We start from the raw sequence: 6447 nt of genomic DNA on the forward strand, positions 1-6447 counted from the left end.
CATACAAATAATAAATGAAAAATGGATAATTTATAAAAACATATAGATTAAATTCTTATTATTAACCCTAATTGACTTTAAGTTGATAAAGCAATAATTTTTTTTAAGTCGAATTCAAAATTAGCTCCTAAACCTGCTATAAATATTGTTAAACCAGATAATAATAATAAAAGTTGTCCTAATCAAGAAGTTCTTAAAATGATATTAAATAGAATTAATAAATAAACTCCAGCTGTTACTTAAATAGAAGAATGAACTAAAGCTGAATGAATGAAAGCAGGTAACCAAGATGAAAAAGGAATTTGAGCTCTTTTAGTTATAGCAGCTAATATAACTAATCTACCAATTATTAACATTTCAAATTCATTTTGTATAACTTCTAAGTAAAAAATATAATTTCATCTTCCATAATTTAATATTCAAGCAATAGCTAAAAGAAGAGCTACATCTCCAATACGATTAGAAAGGGCTGTTAATATACCAGCATTATAAGATTTAATATTTTGAAAATAAATTACTAAACAATAAGACACCAATCCTAACCCATCTCATCCTAATAAAATTCTAATTAAATTAGGTCTAATAATTAATAATATTATTGATAAAACAAATATTAATACTAATATAATAAATCGATTAATATTTTCATCTGCTCTTATATATTCTTTTCTATAAAAAATTACTAAAGAAGCAATTATTAAAACAAAAGATATAAATAATAATCTTATTCAATCAAATAAAAAAGTCATAACAATTCTTATTGAATTTAAAGAAACAACTTCTCATTCAATAAAATAAATTATATTATTTAACAAAAAATATAAACTTAATAAAAAACAAGATAAACTAATAGAAATTAAATTAATAAATCTAATTCTACAAATTGATAAATATTTCACGATCTAAAATGAATTTTTTCATATCACTAACACCACAAATTAGTATTTTTTTTAAACTATTTAAATATTATAATCATAAAATACATGATTCTCTTTTTAAAATTAATAAATTTAAAGGTAATCAATGTAATAATATTAATAAGTATTCTCGAATTTTACCTCCTCTAAAAGAATAAACTCCTGAAAATAATTTACCATGTTGACTAAAAGAATAAAGATAAAGAGTATAAGCTGCTCTAAAAAATGATAAAAATGATAATATAATTATAGAAATCCATGATCAAGATACAATTCTATTTAATAAAGAAATTTCTCCTAATAAATTTAATGTAGGAGGAGCAGCTATATTAGCAGAACTAAGTAAAAATCATCATAATGTTATAGCAGGTATAAAATTTAATAAACCCTTATTAATTAATATTCTACGACTACCTAAACGTTCATATGACACATTAGCTAAACAAAATAAACCTGAAGAACATAACCCATGAGCAATCATTAAAGTGTAAGAACCACACAATCCTCAATAAGTTATTGTTAAAAGCCCAGCTAAAACAATTCCTATATGAGCAACAGATGAATAAGCAATTAAAGCCTTTAAATCAGTTTGACGTAAACATACTAATCTAACTAATACACCTCCTACTAATCTAATTCTAATTCAAATAAATCTATATTTTAAATTTATTAATTGTAAAAAAGAAATAACTCGTAATAATCCATAACCTCCTAATTTTAATATAATACCAGCTAAAATTATTGATCCAGAAACAGGAGCTTCAACATGAGCTTTAGGTAATCATAAATGAACTAAAAATATAGGTATTTTTACTAAAAAAGCACATAATAAACAAAAATATAACAAATCATAATTAAATATAAAATTATTTATTAAATAAAAATTTATAGAACCTGTTTTATTTATTACATAAAAAATACCAATTAATATAGGTAAAGATACTAATAACGTATAAAATAATAAATAAACTCCAGCTTGTAATCGTTCAGGCTGATAACCCCATCCTAAAATTAAAAATAGTGTAGGAATTAATCTTCTTTCAAAAAATAAATAAAATATAAATAATCTTATTCTTCTAAATGTTAAAATTAATAATAATAATAAAATAACAATATTTAATAAAAATAAATTTTTATAATTATTATATTTATTAACTCTTTCTCTAGCTAATAATATTAAAGAACAAATTCATAAACTTAATATTACTAACCCATAAGAAAGTATATCACATCCTAAAAAATAAGAAATTTCAGATCAATAGTTTATAAAATTATTTATTATTAAAAAAATAAATCTAATAAAAAATAATATAATTTGTACCATTCAATATATATGATTAATAAAACAAACTGGAATTAAAAATAATAAAAAAAAAATAATTTTTAACATTATATAATTCTAAAAGACTGAAAATAATCATTACCATGAGTACGAATTATAGAAACTAAAATTGATAAACCTAAAGCTCCTTCACATACTCTAAATGTTAAAAATATCATTCTAAAATAACTTTCATAATTTAGTATATTTAAATAAATAAATAATATAAAAAATAATATTAAAACAATAAATTCTAAATTTAAAAGTATTGAAAGTAAATGTTTTCGATTAGAAACAAAACAAAATAAACCTAAAATAAATAAAATTAAAGGTAAACTTCAATACAAAATTATAATCATTAGTTTTAATAGTTTAATAAAAACATTGGTCTTGTAAATCAAAAATAAGATTATTTCTTTTAAAACTTCAAGAGAAAAGAAATTTCTTTTTCATTAATCCCCAAAATTAATATTTTAAATAAACTACCTCTTGAAATTATTCAATTAACATTATATTCTTTAATTATTACAACTTCTATTATTTTCTTAAATATAATTCATCCATTAGCTTTAGGGTTAACACTTTTAATCCAAACAATTTTTGTTTGTTTAATTTCAGGATTAATAACTAAAAGTTTTTGATATTCATATATTTTATTCCTAATTTTTTTAGGAGGAATATTAGTTTTATTTATTTACGTAACATCTTTAGCTTCAAATGAAATATTTAATTTATCAATTAAACTTACTTTATTTTCTTCAATAATTTTATTCATACTATTAATTATATCATTTATTATTGATAAATCTTCTATTTCTTTATTTTTAATAAATAGAGAAATAGATTCATTAATTAATATAAATTCATATATATTAGAAAATTCTTTATCTTTAAATAAATTATATAATTTTCCAACAAATTTTATTACAATTTTATTAATAAATTATTTATTAATCACTTTAATTGTAGTAGTAAAAATTACTAAATTATTTAAAGGCCCTATTCGAATAATAACTTAATTAATGAATAAACCTTTACGAACTTCACATCCTTTATTTAAAATTGCTAACAATGCTTTAGTAGATTTACCAGCTCCTATTAATATTTCAAGATGATGAAATTTTGGGTCATTACTTGGATTATGTTTAATTATTCAAATTTTAACAGGATTATTTTAGCAATACATTACACAGCAGATGTAAATCTAGCTTTTTACTAGAGTTAATCATATTTGTCGAGACTGTAAATTATGGTTGATTATTACGAACTCTACATGCTAACGGTGCATCATTTTTTTTATTTGTATTTATTTACATGTAGGACGAGGAATATATTATGGATCTTATTTATTTACCCCAACTTGATTAGTAGGGGTAATTATTTTATTTTTAGTTATAGGGACAGCTTTTATAGGATATGTTCTACCATGAGAAGGGTAATATCATTACAAATTTATTATCAGCTATCCCTTATTTAGGAATAGATTTAGATAAAACAAATTCTATATAATACAATTACTATTTGTAAAATAATTTACATAAATAAATTCTAAATTTATTGCACTAATCTGCCAAAATAGTTTATATTAATAATATTCATATTTTAAAATATAATTAGTTTAATATTTGCTCCTTTAGTACTAAAATATTATAGTTTTTTAAATATAGAAATTAACCTGTAAGCCAGGAACTCAGATCATGTAAGAATTTAAAAGTCGAACAGACTTAAAATTTGAACGGCTTACACCCAAAATTATATCTTAATCCAACATCGAGGTCGCAATCTTTTTTATCGATATGAACTCTCCAAAAAAATTACGCTGTTATCCCTAAAGTAACTTAATTTTTTAATCATTATTAATGGATCAATTATTCATAAATTAATGTTTTTAAAAATTAAAAGTTTTTTAAATTTTAATATCACCCCAATAAAATATTTTAATTTATTAAAATCAAATTAATCTTCATAATTAAAATAAATAAAATATAAAGATTTATAGGGTCTTCTCGTCTTTTAAATATATTCTTAGCTTTTTGACTAAAAATAAAATTCTATAAAAAATTTAAATGAAACAGTTAATATTTCGTCCAACCATTCATTCCAGCCTTCAAGTAAAAGACTAATGATTATGCTACGTTTGCACAGTCAAAATACTGCGGCCATTTAAAATTTTCAGTGGGCAGGTTAGACTTTATATTTAATTCAAAAGAGACATGTTTTGTTAAACAGGCGAACATTATTTTTGCCGAATTCTTTACTTAAACTTTTCATTAAAATTTATTTTAACATTATAATATACTAATTCTATCATTATTACTTAATTTTAATAATTAAAATTAATATTTTAATAAATAATTAAAATTTAATAAATAATTTAATTTATAAAATAATTTATAACAAAATTTTTAATAATTGCTAATTCTAAACATATATTATTAAACTTATTTATTATTTTTAAAAATTTATTTTATAGCTTATCCCATAAAATATTAAAATTATAAATTATTTAATTTATATAGTTGGTTTTGGCGACCTTTCCAAAGTATATTAATTGTTAGCCGGCTCGAGGTCAGGATGTTGAAAAAAAACACAAAATTATTTCAATTTTGGTAATTTTGTCAATATATTTCGGTTGCACTTCGGCAACCGTCTTCAGGACAACTATAAAATAATTACAACGATTTTAAAATTTTTAACAAACAGAAAACAATTTACATTTGACATACATTTAATTTACACGTTAACTAATTTTTTTCCTTTCCCTAGTAAGTGTCTATATAAATGAGCGCAATTGTCAGTGTCCGTTTTGTAGTTCATCCGTATGTCTGTAGGTGTTTTTATGATATGTAGCACTTCTATGGTGAATCGTTTGGCATAGTGTTGTTCTTGTGATAAAATACTCGCCTCTTCGAAGTTCGTAAAGTGATTACTCTTGGCACAGTGGGACATGAGTGCTGTTTTTTGCGCGCTCGTATGATGTCTAGCTTTGAAGTCCGATTTATGTTGTGCTAGTCTAGTTTTTAGTTAAGATTTTGTTGTTCCTATATATATCATGTTGCATATTTCGTTGTTGTTGTCGTTGCACGGTATTTTATATATTATGTCTTTTTTGTCAATTTCATTTATCTTTGATTTTGTTCTGTTGTATATAGATTTTAATGTGTGGTCCGGTTTATGTGCGATACTTATTTTTTCTTTGTCGTAGCATTCCGATTTCGCTACACGTTCGGATAATTCCGGGACGTATGTAATTGACATATATTTTTTGTTTTTATTGTTTTTAACGCTATTTTGTTTTGTTGTTTTGTGTTCCGATAATAATGTTTTTATTATGTGTTTTGGAAAATCATTGTCTGTCAACATTGATTTTATCTCCTGAGTCGTCTCTTCGTGGTAATGCGTGTCTGAAATTTTGAGCATTCTCTGTATACAGCTTCTAGCTGTATTTATCATCATTTGTTTTGGGTGTTTGGAGTTAAAATTGATTATTCTTCCGGACTCAATTGGTTTCTTGTACCATTTTAATTTTAATCGGTTTCCACGTCTAATTATTACTGAGTCCATATAAGCTAATTGATCATTTTCTTCTAGTTCCATTGTAAATTTTATATTATTGGTGAAAGAGTTGAGCATGGTCAGTGTAGTTTTAATGTCATCCTCTTTAATGATTGCGAACAGGTCATCTACGTATTTTGTCAGTAATCTTGGAGGTCGTCTTAATTTTTCTAACGTGTTGTCCAGGAGAGTTTCCATTACAATATCTGCAATGACCGGCGAGGCTGGCGATCCCATAGGCATTCCTTTTAATTGTGTGTAAAAATTGTTTTCAAATTTGAAATATCTGTTCTCTTGAATACAAAATTTTATTATGTCCATAAATATTGTTTGCGGTATTTTACTGTGTTTTTGTATTATTGTCCATTTGTTTTTAATTATATCCAGGGCTAGATCTGTCGGTATACTCGGAAATAATGAAATTACGTCAAATGAAATTAATCTTTCAATTGCGCTCATTTATACAGACACTTACTAGGGAAAGGAAAAAAATTAGTTAACAACTCCACGTCACCGGACGCAGACGTGTAAATTAAATGTATGTCAAATGTAAATTTTTTTTCTGTTTGTTAAAAATTTTAAAATCGTTGTAATTATTTTATAGTTGTCCTGAAGACGGTTGCCGAAATTACCAAAATTGAAATAATTTTTGTG

At 23.3% G+C, this 6447-nt stretch overlaps 2 pseudogenes; one reads left to right on the top strand and one right to left on the bottom strand.

Annotated features, from left to right (window-relative positions):
* Window positions 1-964: 964 nt before the first annotated feature.
* Window positions 965-2943, bottom strand: LOC128265018 (NADH-ubiquinone oxidoreductase chain 4-like; annotated as a pseudogene).
* LOC128265019 (cytochrome b-like) lies at window positions 2297-3747 on the top strand (annotated as a pseudogene).
* Window positions 3748-6447: the final 2700 nt, after the last annotated feature.

This window comes from Drosophila gunungcola, unplaced genomic scaffold (assembly GCF_025200985.1).
Source record: "Drosophila gunungcola strain Sukarami unplaced genomic scaffold, Dgunungcola_SK_2 000089F, whole genome shotgun sequence".
In the NCBI taxonomy this organism is placed as follows: Eukaryota; Metazoa; Arthropoda; class Insecta; order Diptera; family Drosophilidae; genus Drosophila; species Drosophila gunungcola.